The following is a 24,648-nucleotide window of genomic DNA, read 5'->3' on the forward strand; positions in this document are numbered from 1 at the left end:
CAACACCGCACCCGGGTGGAATCGAACCTCCAACCTTTCGGTTAACATCCGAACGCGCTAACCATGGAGCCAAGGAAGCTCAGGAATGAAATGGTCGTCAGGTATTGTGGAAAAACTTTGGCTTTTTACGTTACATTTGAGACTTCACAACACCGCTCTCGGGTGGGCTCGAACCACCAACCTTTTTGTTAACATAAGAACGCGCTAACCATGGAGCCAAGGAAGCTCAGAAATGAAATGGTCGTCAGGTATTGTGGAAAAACTTTGACTTTCTACATCACATCTGAGACCTCACAACACCGCTCACGGATGGGCTCGAACCACCAACCTTTCGGTTACCAGCCGAACGCGCTAACCATTGCGCCACGGAAGCCCAAAAATTACATGGTCGTCAAGTATTGTGGAAAAACTTTGGCTTTTTACGTTACATTTGAGATCTTAAAACACCGCTCCCGGGTGGGCTCGAACCACCAGTCTTTTGAATAAAAGCTGAACGCGCTAACCATTGCGCCACGGAAGCCCGAAAATTAAACGGTCGTCAGGTATTGTGGAAAAACTTTGGCTTTTTACGTTACATTTGAGACTTCACAACACCGCTCCCGGGTGGGCTCGAACCACCGACCTTTTGGTTAACATCCGAACGCGCTGACCATGAAGCCAAGGAAGCCCAGGAATGAAATGGTCGTCCGGTATTGTGGAAATACACTGACCTTTTACGTTACATCTGAGACCTCACAACACCGCTCCCGGATGGGCTCGAACCACCAACCTTTCGGTTAACAGCCGAACGCGCTAACCATTGCGCAATGGAAGCCCAATAATTAAATGTTCGTCAGGTATTGTGGAAAAACTTTGAATTTTTACGTTACATTTGAGATCTCACAACACCGCTCCCGGTTGGGCTCGAACCACCAACCTTTCGATTAACAGCCGAACGCGCTAACCATTGAGCCATGAAAGCTAAGAAAACATATGGTTGTCAGGTATTGTGGAAAAACTTTGAATTTTTACGTTACATTTGAGATCTCACAACACCGCTCCCGGTTGGGCTCGAACCACCAACCTTTCGATTAACAGCCGAACGCGCTAACCATTGAGCCATGGAAGCTCAGATAATAAATGGTCGTCAGGTATTGTGGGAAAACTTTGGATTTTTACGTTACATTTGAGATCTCACAACATCGCTCCCGAGAGGGCTCGAACCACCAACCTTTCGGTTAACAGCCGAACGCGCTGACCATTGCGCAACGGAAGCCCAAAAATTAAATGTTCGTCAGGTATTGTGGAAAAATTTTGGATTTTTACGTTACATTTGAGATCTCACAACACCGCTCCCGGTTGGGCTCGAACCACCAACCTTTCGATTAACAGCCGAACGCGCTAACCATTGCGCAATGGAAGCCCAAAAATTAAATGTTCGTCAGGTATTGTGGAAAAACTTTGAATTTTTACGTTACATTTGAGATCTCACAACACCGCTCCCGGTTGGGCTCGAACCACCAACCTTTCGATTAACAGCCGAACGCGCTAACCATTGAGCCATGAAAGCTAAGAAAACATATGGTTGTCAGGTATCGTGGAAAAACTTTGGATTTTTACGTTTAATTTGAGATCTCACAACACCGCTCCCGAGTGGGCTCGAACCACCAACCTTTCTATTAACAGCTGAACGCGCTAACCATTGCGCAACGGAACCCCAAAAATTAAATGTTCGTCAGGTATTGTGGAAAAACTTTGAATTTTTACGTTACATTTGAGATCTCACAACACCGCTCCCGGTTGGGCTCGAACCACCAACCTTTCGATTAACAGCTGAACGCGCTAACCATTGCAACACGGAAGCCCAAAAATTAAATGTTCGTCAGGTATTGTGGAAAAACTTTGGATTTTTACGTTACATCTGAGATCTCACAACACCGCTCCCGGATGGGCTCGAACCACCAACCTTTCTTTTAACAGCTGAACGCGCTAACCATTGCGCAACGGAAGCCCCAAAAATTAATTGTTCGTCAGGTATTGTGGAAAAACTTTGGATTTTTACGTTACATTTGAGATCTGACAACACCGCTCCCGAGTGGGCTCGATCCACCAACCTTTCTCTTAACAGCTGAACGCGCTAACCATTGCGCAACGGAAGCCTAAAAATTATATGTTCGTCAGGTATTGTGGAAAAACTTTGAATTTTTACGTTACATTTGAGATCTCACAACACCGCTCCCGGGTGGGCTCGAACCACCAACCTTTCGATTAACAGCTGAACGCGCTAACCATTGCAAAACGGAAGCCCAAAAATTAAATGTTCGTCAGGTATTGTGGAAAAACTTTGGATTTTTACGTTACATCAGAGATCTCACAACACCGCTCCCGGGTGGGCTCGAACCACCAACCTTTCGATTAACAGCTGAACGCGCTAACCATTGCAAAAGGGAAGCCCAAAAATTAAATGTTCGTCAGGTATTGTGGAAAAACTTTGGCTTTTTACGTTACATTTGAAACTTCACAAAACCGCACCCGGGTGGGCCCGAACCACCAACCTTTTGTTTAAAATCCGAACGCGCTTACCATGGAGCCAAAGAAGCCCAAAAATTAAATGGTCGTCAGGTATTGTGGAAAAACTTTGGATTTTTACGTTACATTTGAAATCTCACAACACCGCTGCCGAGTGGGCTCGAACCACCAACCTTTCGGTTAACAGCCGAACGAGCTAACCATTGCGCCACGGAAGCCGAAAAGTTAATGGTCGTCAGGTATTGTGGAAAAACTTTGGCTTTTTACGTTACATTTGAGACTTCACAACACCGCTCTCGGGTGGGCTCGAACCACCAACCTTTTTGTTAACATACGAACGCGCTAACCCTATAGCCAAGGAAGCTCAGAAATGAAATGGTCGTCAGGTATTGTGGAAAAACTTTGACTTTCTACATCACATCTGAGACCTCACAACACCGCTCACGGATGGGCTCGAACCACCAACCTTTCGGTTACCAGCCGAACGCGCTAACCATTGCGCCACGGAAGCCCAAAAATTACATGGTCGTCAAGTATTGTGGAAAAACTTTGGCTTTTTACGTTACATTAGAGATCTTAAAACACCGCTCCCGGGTGGGCTCGAACCACCAGTCTTTTGAATAACAGCTGAACGCGCTAACCATTGCGCCACGGAAGCCCAAAAATTAAACGGTCGTCAGGTATTGTGGAAAAACTTTGGCTTTTTACGTTACATTTGAGACTTCACAACACCGCTCCCGGGTGGGCTCGAACCACCGACCTTTTGGTTAACATCCGAACGCGCTGACCATGAAGCCAAGGAAGCTCAGGAATGAAATGGTCGTCCGGTATTGTGGAAATACTCTGACATTTTACGTTACATCTGAGACCTCACAACACCGCTCCCGGATGGGCTCGAACCACCAACCTTTCGGTTAACAGCCGAACGCGCTAACCATTGCGCAATGGAAGCCCTAAAATTAAATGTTCGTCAGGTATTGTGGAAAAACTTTGAACTTTTACGTTACATTTGAGATCTCACAACACCGCTCCCGGTTGGGCTCGAACCACCAACCTTTCGATTAACAGCCGAACGCGCTAACCATTGCGCAACGGAAGCCCCAAAAATTAATTGTTCGTCAGGTATTGTGGAAAACTTTGGATTTTTACGTTACATTTGAGGACTCACAACACCGCTCCCGAGTGGGCTCGAGCCACCAACCTTTCTCTTAACAGCTGAACGCGCTAACCATTGCGCAACGGAAGCCTAAAAATTATATATTCACCAGGTATTGTGGAAAAACTTTGAATTTTTACGTTACATTAGAGATCTCGCAACACCGCTCCCGGATGGGCTCGTACCACCAACCTTTCGGTTAACAGCCGAACGCGCTAACCATTGAGCCATGGAAGCTCAGAAAATAAATGGTCGTCAGGTATTGTGGAAAAACTTTGACTTTATACGTCACATCTGAGACCTCACAACACCGCTCCCGGGTGGGCTCGAACCACCAACCTTTCGATTAACAGCTGAACGCGCTAACCATTGCAACACGGAAGCCCAAAAATTAAATGTTCGTCAGGTATTGTGGAAAAACTTTGGCTTTTTACGTTACATTTGAAACTTCACAAAACCGCACCCGGGTGGGCCCGAACCACCAACCTTTTGTTTAAAATCCGAACGCGCTTACCATGGAGCCAAAGAAGCCCAAAAATTAAATGGTCGTCAGGTATTGTGGAAAAACTTTGGATTTTTACGTTACATTTGAAATCTCACAACACCGCTGCCGAGTGGGCTCGAACCACCAACCTTTCGGTTAACAGCCGAACGTGCTAACCATTGCGCCACGGAAGCCGAAAAGTAAATGGTCGTCAGGTATTGTGGAAAAACTTTGGCTTTTTACGTTACATTTGAAACTTCTCAACATCACACCCGGGTGGGATCGAACCTCCAACCTTTCGGATAACATCCGAACGCGCTAACCATGGAGCCAAGGAAGCTCAGGAATGAAATGGTCGTCAGGTATTGTGGAAAAACTTTGGCTTTTTACGTTACATTTGAGACTTCACAACACCGCTCTCAGGTGGGCTCGAACCACCAACCTTTTTGTTAACATACGAACGCGCTAACCATGGAACCAAGGAAGCTCAGAAATGAAATGGTCGTCAGGTATTGTGGAAAAACTTTGACTTTCTACATCACATCTGAGACCTCACAACACCGCTCACGGATGGGCTCGAACCACCAACCTTTCGGTTACCAGCCGAACGCGCTAACCATTGCGCCACGGAAGCCCAAAAATTACATGGTCGTCAAGTATTGTGGAAAAACTTTGGCTTTTTACGTTACATTTGAGATCTTAAAACACCGCTCCCGGGTGGGCTCGAACCACCAGTCTTTTGAATAACAGCTGAACGCGCTAACCATTGCGCCACGGAAGCCCAAAAATTAAACGGTCGTCAGGTATTGTGGAAAAACTTTGGCTTTTTACGTTACATTTGAGACTTCACAACACCGCTCCCGGGTGGGCTCGAACCACCGACCTTTTGGTTAACATCCGAACGCGCTGACCATGAAGCCAAGGAAGCTCAGGAACGAAATGGTCGTCCGGTATTGTGGAAATACTCTGACATTTTACGTTACATCTGAGACCTCACAACACCGCTCCCGGATGGGCTCGAACCACCAACCTTTCGGTTAACAGCTGAACGCGCTAACCATTGCGCAATGGAAGCCCAAAAATTAAATGTTCGTCAGGTATTGTGGAAAAACTTTGAATTTTTACGTTACATTTGAGATCTCACAACACCGCTCCCGGTTGGGCTCGAACCACCAACCTTTCGATTAACAGCTGAACGCGCTAACCATTGCAACACGGAAGCCCAAAAATTAAATGTTCGTCAGGTATTGTGGAAAAACTTTGGATTTTTACGTTACATCAGAGATCTCACAACACCGCTCCCGGGTGGGCTCGAACCACCAACCTTTCGATTAACAGCTGAACGCGCTAACCATTGCAACACGGAAGCTCAAAAATTAAATGTTCGTCTGGTATTGTGGAAAAACTTTGGCTTTTTACGTTACATTTGAAACTTCACAAAACCGCACCCGGGTGGGCCCGAACCACCAACCTTTTGTTTAAAATCGAACGCGCTTACCATGGAGCCAAAGAAGCCCAAAAATTAAATGGTCGTCAGGTATTGTGGAAAAACTTTGGATTTTTACGTTACATTTGAAATCTCACAACACCGCTGCCGAGTGGGCTCGAACCACCAACCTTTCGGTTAACAGCCGAACGTGCTAACCATTGCGCCACGGAAGCCGAAAAGTAAATGGTTGTCAGGTATTGTGGAAAAACTTTGGCTTTTTACGTTACATTTGAAACTTCACAACACCGCACCCGGGTGGAATCGAACCTCCAACCTTTCGGTTAACATCCGAACGCGCTAACCATGGAGCCAAGGAAGCTCAGGAATGAAATGGTCGTCAGGTATTGTGGAAAAACTTTGGCTTTTTACGTTACATTTGAGACTTCACAACACCGCTCTCGGGTGGGCTCGAACCACCAACCTTTTTGTTAACATACGAACGCGCTAACCATGGAGCCAAGGAAGCTCAGAAATGAAATGGTCGTCAGGTATTGTGGAAAAACTTTGACTTTCTACATCACATCTGAGACCTCACAACACCGCTCACGGATGGGCTCGAACCACCAACCTTTCGGTTACCAGCCGAACGCGCTAACCATTGCGCCACGGAAGCCCAAAAATTACATGGTCGTCAAGTATTGTGGAAAAACTTTGGCTTTTTACGTTACATTTGAGATCTTAAAACACCGCTCCCGGGTGGGCTCGAACCACCAGTCTTTTGAATAAAAGCTGAACGCGCTAACCATTGCGCCACGGAAGCCCGAAAATTAAACGGTCGTCAGGAATTGTGGAAAAACTTTGGCTTTTTACGTTACATTTGAGACTTCACAACACCGCTCCCGGGTGGGCTCGAACCACCGACCTTTTGGTTAACATCCGAACGCGCTGACCATGAAGCCAAGGAAGCCCAGGAATGAAATGGTCGTCCGGTATTGTGGAAATACACTGACATTTTACGTTACATCTGAGACCTCACAACACCGCTCCCGGATGGGCTCGAACCACCAACCTTTCGGTTAACAGCCGAACGCGCTAACCATTGCACAATGGAAGCCCAATAATTAAATGTTCGTCAGGTATTGTGGAAAAACTTTGAATTTTTACGTTACATTTGAGATCTCACAACACCGCTCCCGGTTGGGCTCGAACCACCAACCTTTCGCTTAACAGCCGAACGCGCTAACCATTGAGCCATGAAAGCTAAGAAAACATATGGTTGTCAGGTATTGTGGAAAAACTTTGAATTTTTACGTTACATTTGAGATCTCACAACACCGCTCCCGGTTGGGCTCGAACCACCAACCTTTCGATTAACAGCCGAACGCGCTAACCATTGAGCCATGGAAGCTCAGATAATAAATGGTCGTCAGGTATTGTGGGAAAACTTTGGATTTTTACGTTACATTTGAGATCTCACAACATCGCTCCCGAGAGGGCTCGAACCACCAACCTTTCGGTTAACAGCCGAACGCGCTGACCATTGCGCAACGGAAGCCCAAAAATTAAATGTTCGTCAGGTATTGTGGAAAAATTTTGGATTTTTACGTTACATTTGAGATCTCACAACACCGCTCCCGGTTGGGCTCGAACCACCAACCTTTCGATTAACAGCCGAACGCGCTAATCATTGCGCAATGGAAGCCCAAAAATTAAATGTTCGTCAGGTATTGTGGAAAAACTTTGAATTTTTACGTTACATTTGAGATCTCACAACACCGCTCCCGGTTGGGCTCGAACCACCAACCTTTCGATTAACAGCCGAACGCGCTAACCATTGAGCCATGAAAGCTAAGAAAACATATGGTTGTCAGGTATCGTGGAAAAACTTTGGATTTTTACGTTTAATTTGAGATCTCACAACACCGCTCCCGAGTGGGCTCGAACCACCAACCTTTCTATTAACAGCTGAACGCGCTAACCATTGCGCAACGGAACCCCAAAAATTAAATGTTCGTCAGGTATTGTGGAAAAACTTTGAATTTTTACGTTACATTTGAGATCTCACAACACCGCTCCCGGTTGGGCTCGAACCACCAACCTTTCGATTAACAGCTGAACGCGCTAACCATTGCAACACGGAAGCCCAAAAATTAAATGTTCGTCAGGTATTGTGGAAAAACTTTGGCTTTTTACGTTACATTTGGAACTTCACAAAACCGCACCCGGGTGGGCCCGAACCACCAACCTTTTGTTTAAAATCGAACGCGCTTACCATGGAGCCAAAGAAGCCCAAAAATTAAATGGTCGTCAGGTATTGTGGAAAAACTTTGGATTTTTACGTTACATTTGAAATCTCACAACACCGCTGCCGAGTGGGCTCGAACCACCAACCTTTCGGTTAACAGCCGAACGTGCTAACCATTGCGCCACGGAAGCCGAAAAGTAAATGATTGTCAGGTATTGTGGAAAAACTTTGGCTTTATACGTTACATTTGAAACTTCACAACACCGCACCCGGGTGGAATCGAACCTCCAACCTTTCGGTTAACATCCGAACGCGCTAACCATGGAGCCAAGGAAGCTCAGGAATGAAATGGTCGTCAGGTATTGTGGAAAAACTTTGGCTTTTTACGTTACATTTGAGACTTCACAACACCGCTCTCGGGTGGGCTCGAACCACCAACCTTTTTGTTAACATACGAACGCGCTAACCATGGAGCCAAGGAAGCTCAGAAATGAAATGGTCGTCAGGTATTGTGGAAAAACTTTGACTTTCTACATCACATCTGAGACCTCACAACACCGCTCACGGATGGGCTCGAACCACCAACCTTTCGGTTACCAGCCGAACGCGCTAACCATTGCGCCACGGAAGCCCAAAAATTACATGGTCGTCAAGTATTGTGGAAAAACTTTGGCTTTTTACGTTACATTTGAGATCTTAAAACACCGCTCCCGGGTGGGCTCGAACCACCAGTCTTTTGAATAAAAGCTGAACGCGCTAACCATTGCGCCACGGAAGCCCGAAAATTAAACGGTCGTCAGGTATTGTGGAAAAACTTTGGCTTTTTACGTTACATTTGAGACTTCACAACACCGCTCCCGGGTGGGCTCGAACCACCGACCTTTTGGTTAACATCCGAACGCGCTGACCATGAAGCCAAGGAAGCCCAGGAATGAAATGGTCGTCCGGTATTGTGGAAATACACTGACATTTTACGTTACATCTGAGACCTCACAACACCGCTCCCGGATGGGCTCAAACCACCAACCTTTCGGTTAACAGCCGAACGCGCTAACCATTGCGCAATGGAAGCCCAATAATTAAATGTTCGTCAGGTATTGTGGAAAAACTTTGAATTTTTACGTTACATTTGAGATCTCACAACACCGCTCCCGGTTGGGCTCGAACCACCAACCTTTCGATTAACAGCCGAACGCGCTAACCATTGAGCCATGGAAGCTCAGATAATAAATGGTCGTCAGGTATTGTGGGAAAACTTTGGATTTTTACGTTACATTTGAGATCTCACAACATCGCTCCCGAGAGGGCTCGAACCACCAACCTTTCGGTTAACAGCCGAACGCGCTGACCATTGCGCAACGGAAGCCCAAAAATTAAATGTTCGTCAGGTATTGTGGAAAAATTTTTAATTTTTACGTTACATTTGAGATCTCACAACACCGCTCCCGGTTGGGCTCGAACCACCAACCTTTCGATTAACAGCCGAACGCGCTAACCATTGCGCAATGGAAGCCCAAAAATTAAATGTTCGTCAGGTATTGTGGAAAAACTTTGAATTTTTACGTTACATTTGAGATCTCACAACACCGCTCCCGGTTGGGCTCGAACCACCAACCTTTCGATTAACAGCCGAACGCGCTAACCATTGAGCCATGAAAGCTAAGAAAACATATGGTTGTCAGGTATCGTGGAAAAACTTTGGATTTTTACGTTTAATTTGAGATCTCACAACACCGCTCCCGAGTGGGCTCGAACCACCATCCTTTCTATTAACAGCTGAACGCGCTAACCATTGCGCAACGGAACCCCAAAAATTAAATGTTCGTCAGGTATTGTGGAAAAACTTTGAATTTTTACGTTACATTTGAGATCTCACAACACCGCTCCCGGTTGGGCTCGAACCACCAACCTTTCGATTAACAGCTGAACGCGCTAACCATTGCAACACGGAAGCCCAAAAATGAAATGTTCGTCAGGTATTGTGGAAAAACTTTGGATTTTTACGTTACATCAGAGATCTCACAACACCGCTCCCGGGTGGGCTCGAACCACCAACCTTTCGATTAACAGCTGAACGCGCTAACCATTGCAACACGGAAGCCCAAAAATTAAATGTTCGTCAGGTATTGTGGAAAAACTTTGGCTTTTTACGTTACATTTGAAACTTCACAAAACCGCACCCGGGTGGGCCCGAACCACCAACCTTTTGTTTAAAATCGAACGCGCTTACCATGGAGCCAAAGAAGCCCAAAAATTAAATGGTCGTCAGGTATTGTGGAAAAACTTTGGATTTTTACGTTACATTTGAAATCTCACAACACCGCTGCCGAGTGGGCTCGAACCACCAACCTTTCGGTTAACAGCCGAACGTGCTAACCATTGCGCCACGGAAGCCGAAAAGTAAATGGTTGTCAGGTATTGTGGAAAAACTTTGGCTTTTTACGTTACATTTGAAACTTCACAACACCGCACCCGGGTGGAATCGAACCTCCAACCTTTCGGTTAACATCCGAACGCGCTAACCATGGAGCCAAGGAAGCTCAGGAATGAAATGGTTGTCAGGTATTGTGGAAAAACTTTGGCTTTTTACGTTACATTTGAGACTTCACAACACCGCTCTCGGGTGGGCTCGAACCACCAACCTTTTTGTTAACATACGAACGCGCTAACCATGGAGCCAAGGAAGCTCAGAAATGAAATGGTCGTCAGGTATTGTGGAAAAACTTTGACTTTCTACATCACATCTGAGACCTCACAACACCGCTCACGGATGGGCTCGAACCACCAACCTTTCGGTTGCCAGCCGAACGCGCTAACCATTGCGCCACGGAAGCCCAAAAATTACATGGTCGTCAAGTATTGTGGAAAAACTTTGGCTTTTTACGTTACATTTGAGATCTTAAAACACCGCTCCCGGGTGGGCTCGAACCACCAGTCTTTTGAATAAAAGCTGAACGCGCTAACCATTGCGCCACGGAAGCCCGAAAATTAAACGGTCGTCAGGTATTGTGGAAAAACTTTGGCTTTTTACGTTACATTTGAGACTTCACAACACCGCTCCCGGGTGGGCTCGAACCACCGACCTTTTGGTTAACATCCGAACGCGCTGACCATGAAGCCAAGGAAGCCCAGGAATGAAATGGTCGTCCGGTATTGTGGAAATACACTGACATTTTACGTTACATCTGAGACCTCACAACACCGCTCCCGGATGGGCTCGAACCACCAACCTTTCGGTTAACAGCCGAACGCGCTAACCATTGCGCAATGGAAGCCCAAAAATTAAATGTTCGTCAGGTATTGTGGAAAAACTTTGAATTTTTACGTTACATTTGAGATCTCACAACACCGCTCCCGGTTGGGCTCGAACCACCAACCTTTCGATTAACAGCCGAACGCGCTAACCATTGAGCCAAGAAAGCTAAGAAAACATATGGTTGTCAGGTATTGTGGAAAAACTTTGAATTTTTACGTTACATTTGAGATCTCACAACACCGCTCCCGGTTGGGCTCGAACCACCAACCTTTCGATTAACAGCCGAACGCGCTAACCATTGAGCCATGGAAGCTCAGATAATAAATGGTCGTCAGGTATTGTGGGAAAACTTTGGATTTTTACGTTACATTTGAGATCTCACAACATCGCTCCCGAGAGGGCTCGAACCACCAACCTTTCGGTTAACAGCCGAACGCGCTGACCATTGCGCAACGGAAGCCCAAAAATTAAATGTTCGTCAGGTATTGTGGAAAAATTTTGGATTTTTACGTTACATTTGAGATCTCACAACACCGCTCCCGGTTGGGCTCGAACCACCAACCTTTCGATTAACAGCCGAACGCGCTAACCATTGCGCAATGGAAGCCCAAAAATTAAATGTTCGTCAGGTATTGTGGAAAAACTTTGGATTTTTACGTTTAATTTGAGATCTCACAACACCGCTCCCGAGTGGGCTCGAACCACCAACCTTTCTATTAACAGCTGAGCGCGCTAACCATTGCGCAACGGAACCCCAAAAATTAAATGTTCGTCAGGTATTGTGGAAAAACTTTGAATTTTTACGTTACATTTGAGATCTCACAACACCGCTCCCGGTTGAGCTCGAACCACCAACCTTTCGATTAACAGCTGAACGCGCTAACCATTGCAACACGGAAGCCCAAAAATTAAATGTTCGTCAGGTATTGTGGAAAAACTTTTGATTTTAACGTTACATCAGAGATCTCACAACACCGCTCCCGGGTGGGCTCGAACCACCAACCTTTCGATTAACAGCTGAACGCGCTAACCATTGCAACACGGAAGCCCAAAAATTCAGGTATTGTGGAAAAACTTTGGCTTTTTACGTTACATTTGAAACTTCACAAAACCGCACCCGGGTGGGCCCGAACCACCAACCTTTTGTTTAAAATCGAACGCGCTTACCATGGAGCCAAAGAAGCCCAAAAATTAAATGGTCGTCAGGTATTGTGGAAAAACTTTGGATTTTTACGTTACATTTGAAATCTCACAACACCGCTGCCGAGTGGGCTCGAACCACCAACCTTTCGGTTAACAGCCGAACGTGCTAACCATTGCGCCACGGAAGCCGAAAAGTAAATGGTTGTCAGGTATTGTGGAAAAACTTTGGCTTTTTACGTTACATTTGAAACTTCACAACACCGCACCCGGGTGGAATCGAACCTCCAACCTTTCGGTTAACATCCGAACGCGCTAACCATGGAGCCAAGGAAGCTCAGGAATGAAATGGTCGTCAGGTATTGTGGAAAAACTTTGGCTTTTTACGTTACATTTGAGACTTCACAACACCGCTCTCGGGTGGGCTCGAACCACCAACCTTTTTGTTAACATACGAACGCGCTAACCATGGAGCCAAGGAAGCTCAGAAATGAAATGGTCGTCAGGTATTGTGGAAAAACTTTGACTTTCTACATCACATCTGAGACCTCACAACACCGCTCACGGATGGGCTCGAACCACCAACCTTTCGGTTACCAGCCGAACGCGCTAACCATTGCGCCACGGAAGCCTAAAAATTACATGGTCGTCAAGTATTGTGGAAAAACTTTGGCTTTTTACGTTACATTTGAGATCTTAAAACACCGCTCCCGGGTGGGCTCGAACCACCAGTCTTTTGAATAAAAGCTGAACGCGCTAACCATTGCGCCACGGAAGCCCGAAAATTAAACGGTCGTCAGGTATTGTGGAAAAACTTTGGCTTTTTACGTTACATTTGAGACTTCACAACACCGCTCCCGGGTGGGCTCGAACCACCAACCTTTTGGTTAACATCCGAACGCGCTGACCATGAAGCCAAGGAAGCCCAGGAATGAAATGGTCGTCCGGTATTGTGGAAATACACTGACATTTTACGTTACATCTGAGACCTCACAACACCGCTCCCGGATGGGCTCGAACCACCAACCTTTCGGTTAACAGCCGAACGCGCTAACCATTGCGCAATGGAAGCCCAAAAATTAAATGTTCGTCAGGTATTGTGGAAAAACTTTGAATTTTTACGTTACATTTGAGATCTCACAACACCGCTCCCGGTTGGGCTCGAACCACCAACCTTTCGATTAACAGCCGAACGCGCTAACCATTGAGCCATGAAAGCTAAGAAAACATATGGTTGTCAGGTATTGTGGAAAAACTTTGGATTTTTACGTTACATTTGAGATCTCACAACATCGCTCCCGAGAGGGCTCGAACCACCAACCTTTCGGTTAACAGCCGAACGCGCTGACCATTGCGCAACGGAAGCCCAAAAATTAAATGTTCGTCAGGTATTGTGGAAAAATTTTGGATTTTTACGTTACATTTGAGATCTCACAACACCGCTCGCGGGTGGGCTCGAACCACCAAACTTTCGGTTAACAGCCGAACGCGCTAACCATTGCGCAACGGAAGACGAAAAATTAAATATTCGTCAGGTATTGTGGAAAAACTTTGGCTTTGTACGTTACATTTGAAACTTCACAACACCGCACCCGGGTGGGCCCGAACCACCAACCTTTTGTTGAACATCCGAACGCGCTATCCATGGAGCCAAAGAAGCTCAAAAATGAAATGGTCGTCAGGTATTGTGGAAAAACTTTGGCTTTTTACGTTACATTTGAAACTTCACATCACCGCACCCGGGTGGAATCGAACATCCAACCTTTCGGTTAACATCCGAACGCGCTAACCATGGAGCCAAGGAAGCTCAGGAATGAAATGGTCGTCAGGTATTGTGGAAAAACTTTGGCTTTTTACGTTACATTTGAGACTTCACAACACCGCTCTCGGGTGGGCTCGAACCACCAACCTTTTTGTTAACATACGAACGCGCTAACCATGGAGCCAAGGAAGCTCAGAAATGAAATGGTCGTCAGGTATTGTGGAAAAACTTTGACTTTCTACATCACATCTGAGACCTCACAACACCGCTCACGGATGGGCTCGAACCACCAACCTTTCGGTTACCAGCCGAACGCGCTAACCATTGCGCCACGGAAGCCCAAAAATTGCATGGTCGTCAAGTATTGTGGAAAAACTTTGGCTTTTTACGTTACATTTGAGATCTTAAAACACCGCTCCCGGGTGGGCTCGAACCACCAGTCTTTTGAATAACAGCTGAACGCGCTAACCATTGCGCCACGGAAGCCCGAAAATTAAACGGTCGTCAGGTATTGTGGAAAAACTTTGGCTTTTTACGTTACATTTGAGACTTCACAACACCGCCCCCGGGTGGGCTCGAACCACCAACCTTTCGATTAACAGCTGAACGCGCTAACCATTGCAACACGGAAGCCCAAAAATTAAATGTTCGTCAGGTATTGTGGAAAAACTTTTGATTTTAACGTTACATCAGAGATCTCACAACACCGCTCCCGGGTGGGCTCGAACCACCAACCTTTCGATTAACAGCTGAACGCGCTAACCATTGCAACACGGAAGCCCAAAAATTCAGGTATTGTGGAAAAACTTTGGCTTTTTACGTTACATTTGAAACTTCACAAAACCGCACCCGGGTGGGCCCGAACCACCAACCTTTTGTTTAAAATCGAACGCGCTTACCATGGAGCCAAAGAAGCCCAAAAATTAAATGGTCGTCAGGTATTGTGGAAAAACTTTGGATTTTTACGTTACATTTGAAATCTCACAACACCGCTGCCGAGTGGGCTCGAACCACCAACCTTTCGGTTAACAGCCGAACGTGCTAACCATTGCGCCACGGAAGCCGAAAAGTAAATGGTTGTCAGGTATTGTGGAAAAACTTTGGCTTTTTACGTTACATTTGAAACTTCACAACACCGCACCCGGGTGGAATCGAACCTCCAACCTTTCGGTTAACATCCGAACGCGCTAACCATGGAGCCAAGGAAGCTCAGGAATGAAATGGTCGTCAGGTATTGTGGAAAAACTTTGGCTTTTTACGTTACATTTGAGACTTCACAACACCGCTCTCGGGTGGGCTCGAACCACCAACCTTTTTGTTAACATACGAACGCGCTAACCATGGAGCCAAGGAAGCTCAGAAATGAAATGGTCGTCAGGTATTGTGGAAAAACTTTGACTTTCTACATCACATCTGAGACCTCACAACACCGCTCACGGATGGGCTCGAACCACCAACCTTTCGGTTACCAGCCGAACGCGCTAACCATTGCGCCACGGAAGCCTAAAAATTACATGGTCGTCAAGTATTGTGGAAAAACTTTGGCTTTTTACGTTACATTTGAGATCTTAAAACACCGCTCCCGGGTGGGCTCGAACCACCAGTCTTTTGAATAAAAGCTGAACGCGCTAACCATTGCGCCACGGAAGCCCGAAAATTAAACGGTCGTCAGGTATTGTGGAAAAACTTTGGCTTTTTACGTTACATTTGAGACTTCACAACACCGCTCCCGGGTGGGCTCGAACCACCAACCTTTTGGTTAACATCCGAACGCGCTGACCATGAAGCCAAGGAAGCCCAGGAATGAAATGGTCGTCCGGTATTGTGGAAATACACTGACATTTTACGTTACATCTGAGACCTCACAACACCGCTCCCGGATGGGCTCGAACCACCAACCTTTCGGTTAACAGCCGAACGCGCTAACCATTGCGCAATGGAAGCCCAAAAATTAAATGTTCGTCAGGTATTGTGGAAAAATTTTGGATTTTTACGTTACATTTGAGATCTCACAACACCGCTCGCGGGTGGGCTCGAACCACCAAACTTTCGGTTAACAGCCGAACGCGCTAACCATTGCGCAACGGAAGACGAAAAATTAAATATTCGTCAGGTATTGTGGAAAAACTTTGGCTTTGTACGTTACATTTGAAACTTCACAACACCGCACCCGGGTGGGCCCGAACCACCAACCTTTTGTTGAACATCCGAACGCGCTATCCATGGAGCCAAAGAAGCTCAAAAATGAAATGGTCGTCAGGTATTGTGGAAAAACTTTGGCTTTTTACGTTACATTTGAAACTTCACATCACCGCACCCGGGTGGAATCGAACATCCAACCTTTCGGTTAACATCCGAACGCGCTAACCATGGAGCCAAGGAAGCTCAGGAATGAAATGGTCGTCAGGTATTGTGGAAAAACTTTGGCTTTTTACGTTACATTTGAGACTTCACAACACCGCTCTCGGGTGGGCTCGAACCACCAACCTTTTTGTTAACATACGAACGCGCTAACCATGGAGCCAAGGAAGCTCAGAAATGAAATGGTCGTCAGGTATTGTGGAAAAACTTTGACTTTCTACATCACATCTGAGACCTCACAACACCGCTCACGGATGGGCTCGAACCACCAACCTTTCGGTTACCAGCCGAACGCGCTAACCATTGCGCCACGGAAGCCCAAAAATTGCATGGTCGTCAAGTATTGTGGAAAAACTTTGGCTTTTTACGTTACATTTGAGATCTTAAAACACCGCTCCCGGGTGGGCTCGAACCACCAGTCTTTTGAATAACAGCTGAACGCGCTAACCATTGCGCCACGGAAGCCCGAAAATTAAACGGTCGTCAGGTATTGTGGAAAAACTTTGGCTTTTTACGTTACATTTGAGACTTCACAACACCGCCCCCGGGTGGGCTCGAACCACCAACCTTTCGATTAACAGCCGAACGCGCTAACCATTGAGCCATGGAAGCTCAGATAATAAATGGTCGTCAGGTATTGTGGGAAAACTATGGATTTTTACGTTACATTTGAGATCTCACAACACCGCTCCCGAGTGGGCTCGAACCACCAACCTTTCGGTTAACAGCCGAACGCGCTGACCATTGCGCAACGGAAGCCCAAAAATTAAATGTTCGTCAGGTATTGTGGAAAAATTTTGGATTTTTACGTTACATTTGAGATCTCACAACACCGCTCGCGGGTGGGCTCGAACCACCACATTTTCGGTTAACAGCCGAACGCGCTAACCATTGCGCAACGGAAGACGAAATATTAAATGTTCGTCAGGTATTGTGGAAAAACTTTGGCTTTTTACGTTACATTTGAAACTTCACAACACCGCACCCGGGTGGGCCCGAACCACCAACCTTTTGTTGAACATCCGAACGCGCTATCCATGGAGCCAAAGAAGCTCAAAAATGAAATGGTCGTCAGGTATTGTGGAAAAACTTTGGCTTTTTACGTTACATTTGAAACTTCACATCACCGCACCCGGGTGGAATCGAACCTCCAACCTTTCGGTTAACATCCGAACGCGCTAACCATGGAGCCAAGGAAGCTCAGGAATGAAATGGTCGTCAGGTATTGTGGAAAAACTTTGGCTTTTTACGTTACATTTGAGACTTCACAACACCGCTCTCGGGTGGGCTCGAACCACCAACCTTTTTGTTAACATACGAACGCGCTAACCATGGAGCCAAGGAAGCTCAGAAATGAAATGGTCGTCAGGTATTGTGGAAAAACTTTGACTTTCTACATCACATCTGAGACCTCACAACACCGCTCACGGATGGGCTCGAACCACCAACCTTTCGGTTACCAGCCGAACGCGCTAACCATTGCGCCACGGAAGCCCAAAAATTACATGGTCGTCAAGTATTGTGGAAAAACTTTGGCTTTTTACGTTACATTTGAGATCTTAAAACACCGCTCCCGGGTGGGCTCGAACCACCAGTCTTTTGAATAAAAGCTGAACGCGCTAACCATTGCGCCACGGAAGCCCGAAAATTAAACGGTCGTCAGGTATTGTGGAAAAACTTTGGCTTTTTACGTTACATTTGAGACTTCACAACACCGCTCCCGGGTGGGCTCGAACCACCGACCTTTTGGTTAACATCCGAACGCGCTGACCATTGCGCAACGGAAGACGAAATATTAAATGTTCGTCAGGTATTGTGGAAAAACTTTGGCTTTTTACGTTACATTTGAAACTTCACAACACCGCACCCGGGTGGGCCCGAACCACCAACCTTTTGTTGAACATCCGAACGCGCTATCCATGGAGCCAAAGAAGCTCAAAAATGAAATGGTCGTCAGGTATTGTGGAAAAACTTTGGCTTTTTACGTTACATTTGAAACTTCACATCACCGCACCCGGGTGGAATCGAACCTCCAACCTTTCGGTTAACATCCGAACGCGCTAACCATGGAGCCAAGGAAGCTCAGGAATGAAATGGTCGTCAGGTATTGTGGAAAAACTTTGGCTTTTTACGTTACATTTGAGACTTCACAACACCGCTCTCGGGTGGGCTCGAACCACCAACCTTTTTGTTAACATACGAACGCGCTTACCATGGAGCCAAGGAAGCTCAGAAATGAAATGGTCGTCAGGTATTGTGGAAAAACTTTGACTTTCTACATCACATCTGAGACCTCACAACACCGCTCACGGATGGGCTCGAACCACCAACCTTTCGGTTACCAGCCGAACGCGCTAACCATTGCGCCACGGAAGCCCAAAAATTACATGGTCGTCAAGTATTGTGGAAAAACTTTGGCTTTTTACGTTACATTTGAGATCTTAAAACACCGCTCCCGGGTGGGCTCGAACCACCAGTCTTTTGAATAAAAGCTGAACGCGCTAACCATTGCGCCACGGAAGCCCGAAAATTAAACGGTCGTCAGGTATTGTGGAAAAACTTTGGCTTTTTACGTTACATTTGAGACTTCACAACACCGCTCCCGGGTGGGCTCGAACCACCGACCTTTTGGTTAACATCCGAACGCGCTGACCATGAAGCCAAGGAAGCCCAGGAATGAAATGGTCGTCCGGTATTGTGGAAATACACTGACATTTTACGTTACATCTGAGACCTCACAACACCGCTCCCGGATGGGCTCGAACCACCAACCTTTCGGTTAACAGCCGAACGCGCTAACCATTGCGCAATGGAAGCCCAAAAATTAAATGTTCGTCAGGTATTGTGGAAATACTTTGAATTTTTACGTTACATTTGAGATCTCACAACACCGCTCCCGGTTGGGCTCGAACCACCAACCTTTCGATTAACAGCCGAACGCGCTAACCATTGAGCCATGAAAGCTAAGAAAACATATGGTTGTCAGGTATTGTGGAAAAACTTTGAATTTTTACGTTGCATTTGAGATCTCACAACACCGCTCCCGGTTGGGCTCGAACCACCAACCTTTCGATTAACAGCCGAACGCGCTAACCATTGAGCCATGGAAGCTCAGATAATAAATGGTCGTCAGGTATTGTGGGATAACTTTGGATTTTTACGTTACATTTGAGATCTCACAACATCGCTCCCGAGAGGGCTCGAACCACCAACCTTTCGGTTAACAGCCGAACGCGCTGACCATTGCGCAACGGAAGCCCAAAAATTAAATATTCGTCAGGTATTGTGGAAAAATTTTGGATTTTTACGTTACATTTGAGATCTCACAACACCGCTCGCGGGTGGGCTCGAACCACCAAACTTTCGGTTAACAGCCGAACGCGCTAACCATTGCGCAACGGAAGACGAAAAATTAAATGTTCGTCAGGTATTGTGGAAAAACTTTGGCTTTGTACGTTACATTTGAAACTTCACAACACCGCACCCGGGTGGGCCCGAACCACCAACCTTTTGTTGAACATCCGAACGCGCTATCCATGGAGCCAAAGAAGCTCAAAAATGAAATGGTCGTCAGGTATTGTGGAAAAACTTTGGCTTTTTACGTTACATTTGAAACTGCACATCACCGCACCCGGGTGGAATCGAACCTCCAACCTTTCGGTTAACATCCGAACGCGCTAACCATGGAGCCAAGGAAGCTCAGGAATGAAATGGTCGTCAGGTATTGTGGAAAAACTTTGGCTTTTTACGTTACATTTGAGACTTCACAACACCGCTCTCGGGTGGGCTCGAACCACCAACCTTTTTGTTAACATACGAACGCGCTAACCATGGAGCCAAGGAAGCTCAGAAATGAAATGTTCGTCAGGTATTGTGGAAAAACTTTGACTTTCTACATCACATCTGAGACCTCACAACACCGCTAACGGATGGGCTCGAACCACCAACCTTTCGGTTACCAGCCGAACGCGCTAACCATTGCGCCACGGAAGCCCAAAGATTACATGGTCGTCAAGTATTGTGGAAAAACTTTGGCTTTTTACGTTACATTTGAGATCTTAAAACACCGCTCCCGGGTGGGCTCGAACCACCAGTCTTTTGAATAACAGCTGAACGCGCTAACCATTGCGCCACGGAAGCCCGAAAATTAAACGGTCGTCAGGTATTGTGGAAAAACTTTGGCTTTTTACGTTACATTTGAGACTTCACAACACCGCCCCCGGGTGGGCTCGAACCACCAACCTTTCGATTAACAGCCGAACGCGCTAACCATTGAGCCATGGAAGCTCAGATAATAAATGGTCGTCAGGTATTGTGGGAAAACTATGGATTTTTACGTTACATTTGAGATCTCACAACATCGCTCCCGAGAGGGCTCGAACCACCAACCTTTCGGTTAACAGCCGAACGCGCTGACCATTGCGCAACGGAAGCCCAAAAATTAAATGTTCGTCAGGTATTGTGGAAAAACTTTGGCTTTTTACGTTACATTTGAAACTTCACAACACCGCACCCGGGTGGGCCCGAACCACCAACCTTTTGTTGAACATCCGAACGCGCTATAAATGGAGCCAAAGAAGCTCAAAAATGAAATGGTCGTCAGGTATTGTGGAAAAACTTTGGCTTTTTACGTTACATTTGAAACTTCACATCACCGCACCCGGGTGGAATCGAACCTCCAACCTTTCGGTTAACATCCGAACGCGCTAACCATGGAGCCAAGGAAGCTCAGAAATGAAATGGTCGTCAGGTATTGTGGAAAAACTTTGACTTTCTACATCACATCTGAGACCTCACAACACCGCTAACGGATGGGCTCGAACCACCAACCTTTCGGTTACCAGCCGAACGCGCTAACCATTGCGCCACGGAAGCCCAAAGATTACATGGTCGTCAAGTATTGTGGAAAAACTTTGGCTTTTTACGTTACATTTGAGATCTTAAAACACCGCTCCCGGGTGGGCTCGAACCACCAGTCTTTTGAATAACAGCTGAACGCGCTAACCATTGCGCCACGGAAGCCCGAAAATTAAACGGTCGTCAGGTATTGTGGAAAAACTTTGGCTTTTTACGTTACATTTGAGACTTCACAACACCGCCCCCGGGTGGGCTCGAACCACCGACCTTTTGGTTAACATCCGAACGCGCTGACCATGAAGCCAAGGAAGCTCAGGAATGAAATGGTCGTCCGGTATTGTGGAAATACTCTGACATTTTACGTTACATCTGAGACCTCACAACACCGCTCCCGGATGGGCTCGAACCACCAACCTTTCGGTTAACAGCCGAACGCGCTAACCATTGCGCAATGGAAGCCCAAAAATTAAATGTTCGTCAGGTATTGTGGAAAAACTTTGGATTTTTACGTTACATTTGAGATCTCACAACACCGCTCCCGGTTGGGCTTGAACCACCAACCTTTCGATTAACAGCCGAACGCGCTAACCATTGAGCCATGAAAGCTAAGAAAACATATGGTTGTCAGGTATCGTGGAAAAATTTTGGATTTTTACGTTTTATTTGAGATCTCACAACACCGCTCCCGAGTGGGCTCGAACCACCAACCTTTCTATTAACAGCTGAACGCGCTAACCAGTGCGCAACGGAACCCCAAAAATTAAATGTTCGTCAGGTATTGTGGAAAAACTTTGACTTTTTACGTCACATCTGGGACCTCACAACACCGCACCCGGATGGGCTCGAACCACCAACCTTTCGGTTAACAGCCGAACGCGCTAACCATTGCGCCACGGAAGCCCGAAAATGATATGGTCGTCAGGTATTGTGGAAAAACTTTGGATTTTACAATACATCTAAGACCTCACAACACCGCTCCCGAATGGGCTCGAACCACCAACCTTTCGGTTAACAGCCGAACGCGCTAACCATTGCGCAACAAAAGCCCAAAAATTAAATGTTCGTCAGGTATTGTGGAAAAACTTTGGATTTTTACGTTACATTTGAGATCTCACAACACCGCTCCCGGGTGGGCTCGAACCACCAACCTTTCGGTTAACAGCCGAACGCGCTAACCAAATGTAACGTAAAAATCCAAAGTTTTTCCACAATACCTGACGGCCATTTATTTTCTGAGCTTCCATGGCTCAATGGTTAGCGCGTTCGTCTGTCAATCGAAAGGTTGATGGTTCGAGCCCATCCGGGAGCGGTGTTGTGAGATATCAGATGTAACGTAAAAAGTCAAAGTTTTTTCCACAATACCTGACGACCATTTAGTTTTTGGGCTTCCGTGTTGCAATGGTTAGCGCGTTCAGCTGTTAATCGAAAGGTTGGTGGTTCGAGCCCACCCGGGAGCAGTGTTGTTAGGTCTCAGATGTGACGTAAAAAGTCAAAGTTTTTCCACAATACCTGACGACCATTTATTTTCTGAGCTTCCATGGCTCAATGGTTAGCGCGTTCGGCTGTTAACCGAAAGGTTGGTGGTTCGAGCCCACCCGGGAGCGGTGTTGTGAGATCTCAAATGAAATGTAAAAATCCAAAGTTTTTCCACAATACCTGACGAACATTTAATTTTTGGGCTTCCGTTGCGCAATGGTTAGCGCGTTCGGCTGTTAACCGAAAGGTTGGTGGTTCGAGCCCACCCGGGAGCGGTGTTGTTAGGTCTCAGATGTGACGTAAAAAGTCAAAGTTTTTCCACAATACCTGACGACCATTTATTTTCTGAGCTTCCATGGCTCAATGGTTAGCGCGTTCGGCTGTTAACCGAAAGGTTGGTGGTTCGAGCCCACCCGGGAGCGGTGTTGTGAGATCTCAAATGAAATGTAAAAATCCAAAGTTTTTCCACAATACCTGACGAACATTTAATTTTTGGGCTTCCGTTGCGCAATGGTTAGCGCGTTCGGCTGTTAACCAAAAGGTTGGTGGTTCGAGCCCATCCGGGAGCGGTGTTGTGAGGTCCCAGATGTGACGTAAAAACTCAAAGTTTTTCCACAATACCTGACGACCATTTCATTTTTGAGCTTCTTTGGCTCTATGGTTAGCGCGTTCGGATGTTCAACAAAAGGTTGGTGGTTCGGGCCCACCCGGGTGCGGTGTTGGTAAGTTTCAAATGTAACGTAAAAAGCCAAAGTTTTTCCACAATACCTGATGAACATTTAATTTTTCGTCTTCCGTTGCGCAATGGTTAGCGCGTTCGACTGTTAACCGAAAGTTTGGTGGTTCGAGCCCACCCGGGAGCGGTGTTGTGAAGTTTCAAATGTAACGTAAAAAGCCAAAGTTTTTCCACAATACCTGATGAACATTTAATTTTTCGTCTTCCGTTGCGCAATGGTTATCGCGTTCGGCTGTTAACCGAAAGTTTGGTGGTTCGAGCCCACCCGGGAGCGGTGTTGTGAGATCTCAAATGTAACGTAAAAATCCAAAGTTTTTCCACAATACCTGACGACTATTTATTTTCTGAGCTTCCATGGCTCAATGGTTAGCGCGTTCGGCTGTTAATCGAAAGGTTGGTGGTTCGAGCCAAACCGGGAGCGGTGTTGTGAGATCTCAAATGTAACGTAAAAATTCAAAGTTTTTCCACAATACCTTACGAACATTTAATTTTTGGGGTTCCGTTGCGCAATGGTTAGCGCGTTCAGCTGTTAATAGAAAGGTTGGTGGTTCGAGCCCACTCGGGAGCGGTGTTGTGAGATCTCAAATAAAACGTAAAAATCCAAAGTTTTTCCACGATACCTGACAACCATATGTTTTCTGAGCTTTCATGGCTCAATGGTTAGCGCGTTCGGCTGTTAATCGAAAGGTTGGTGGTTCGAGCCCATCCGGGAGCGGTGTTGTGAGATCTCAGATGTAACGTAAAAAGTCAAAGTTTTTTCCAAAATACCTGACGAACATTTAATTTTTGGGCTTCCGTTGCGCAATGGTTAGCGCGTTCGGATGTTAAAGAAAAGGTTGGTGGTTCAGGGCCACCCGGGTGCGGTGTTGTGAAGTTTCAAATGTAACATAAAAAGCCAAAGTTTTTCCACAATACCTGACGAACATTTAATTTTTGGGCTTCCGTGTTGCAATGGTTAGCGCGTTCAGCTGTTAATCGAAAGGTTGGTGGTTCGAGCCCACCCGGGAGCAGTGTTGTGAGATCTCAGATGAAACGTAAAAATCCAAAGTTTTTCCACAATACCTGACGAACATTTAATTTTTCGTCTTCCGTTGCGCAATGGTTAGCGCGTTCGGCTGTTAACCGAAAGTTTGGTGGTTCGAGCCCACCCGGGAGCGGTGTTGTGAGATCTCAAATGTAACGTAAAAATCCAAAGTTTTTCCACAATACCTGACGACCATTTATTTTCTGAGCTTCCA

At 46.3% G+C, this 24,648-nt stretch overlaps 15 non-coding genes across 15 annotated transcripts; 1 reads left to right on the forward strand and 14 right to left on the reverse strand.

Annotated features, from left to right (window-relative positions):
- Nucleotides 1-300: 300 nt before the first annotated feature.
- TRNAT-GGU (transfer RNA threonine (anticodon GGU)) lies at nt 301-373 on the reverse strand. Its single transcript has one exon. It is a non-coding gene; the product is annotated as a tRNA-Thr (tRNA).
- A 2,573-nt stretch (nt 374-2,946) lies between these two features.
- Nucleotides 2,947-3,019, reverse strand: TRNAT-GGU (transfer RNA threonine (anticodon GGU)). The gene has a single exon. It is a non-coding gene; the product is annotated as a tRNA-Thr (tRNA).
- Nucleotides 3,020-4,709: 1,690 nt separating this feature from the next.
- Nucleotides 4,710-4,782, reverse strand: TRNAT-GGU (transfer RNA threonine (anticodon GGU)). The gene has a single exon. It is a non-coding gene; the product is annotated as a tRNA-Thr (tRNA).
- A 1,395-nt stretch (nt 4,783-6,177) lies between these two features.
- On the reverse strand, nt 6,178-6,250 carry TRNAT-GGU (transfer RNA threonine (anticodon GGU)). Its single transcript has one exon. It is a non-coding gene; the product is annotated as a tRNA-Thr (tRNA).
- A 2,130-nt stretch (nt 6,251-8,380) lies between these two features.
- On the reverse strand, nt 8,381-8,453 carry TRNAT-GGU (transfer RNA threonine (anticodon GGU)). Its single transcript has one exon. It is a non-coding gene; the product is annotated as a tRNA-Thr (tRNA).
- Nucleotides 8,454-10,583: 2,130 nt separating this feature from the next.
- Nucleotides 10,584-10,656, reverse strand: TRNAA-GGC (transfer RNA alanine (anticodon GGC)). The gene has a single exon. It is a non-coding gene; the product is annotated as a tRNA-Ala (tRNA).
- Nucleotides 10,657-12,776: 2,120 nt separating this feature from the next.
- Nucleotides 12,777-12,849, reverse strand: TRNAT-GGU (transfer RNA threonine (anticodon GGU)). The gene has a single exon. It is a non-coding gene; the product is annotated as a tRNA-Thr (tRNA).
- Nucleotides 12,850-14,246: 1,397 nt separating this feature from the next.
- Nucleotides 14,247-14,319, reverse strand: TRNAT-GGU (transfer RNA threonine (anticodon GGU)). The gene has a single exon. It is a non-coding gene; the product is annotated as a tRNA-Thr (tRNA).
- Nucleotides 14,320-15,410: 1,091 nt separating this feature from the next.
- Nucleotides 15,411-15,483, reverse strand: TRNAT-GGU (transfer RNA threonine (anticodon GGU)). The gene has a single exon. It is a non-coding gene; the product is annotated as a tRNA-Thr (tRNA).
- A 1,103-nt stretch (nt 15,484-16,586) lies between these two features.
- On the reverse strand, nt 16,587-16,659 carry TRNAT-GGU (transfer RNA threonine (anticodon GGU)). Its single transcript has one exon. It is a non-coding gene; the product is annotated as a tRNA-Thr (tRNA).
- Nucleotides 16,660-17,762: 1,103 nt separating this feature from the next.
- Nucleotides 17,763-17,835, reverse strand: TRNAT-GGU (transfer RNA threonine (anticodon GGU)). Its single transcript has one exon. It is a non-coding gene; the product is annotated as a tRNA-Thr (tRNA).
- An 809-nt stretch (nt 17,836-18,644) lies between these two features.
- Nucleotides 18,645-18,717, reverse strand: TRNAT-GGU (transfer RNA threonine (anticodon GGU)). Its single transcript has one exon. It is a non-coding gene; the product is annotated as a tRNA-Thr (tRNA).
- A 1,544-nt stretch (nt 18,718-20,261) lies between these two features.
- TRNAT-GGU (transfer RNA threonine (anticodon GGU)) lies at nt 20,262-20,334 on the reverse strand. The gene has a single exon. It is a non-coding gene; the product is annotated as a tRNA-Thr (tRNA).
- Nucleotides 20,335-21,143: 809 nt separating this feature from the next.
- TRNAT-GGU (transfer RNA threonine (anticodon GGU)) lies at nt 21,144-21,216 on the reverse strand. Its single transcript has one exon. It is a non-coding gene; the product is annotated as a tRNA-Thr (tRNA).
- Nucleotides 21,217-22,434: 1,218 nt separating this feature from the next.
- Nucleotides 22,435-22,507, forward strand: TRNAD-GUC (transfer RNA aspartic acid (anticodon GUC)). Its single transcript has one exon. It is a non-coding gene; the product is annotated as a tRNA-Asp (tRNA).
- The last annotated feature ends 2,141 nt before the right edge of the window (nt 22,508-24,648 follow it).

The sequence above is a fragment of the Phalangium opilio genome, unplaced genomic scaffold, assembly GCF_054372755.1.
Source record: "Phalangium opilio isolate 3A_F unplaced genomic scaffold, DU_Popi_V2 ptg000037l_1, whole genome shotgun sequence".
Lineage (NCBI taxonomy): Eukaryota > Metazoa > Arthropoda > Arachnida > Opiliones > Phalangiidae > Phalangium > Phalangium opilio.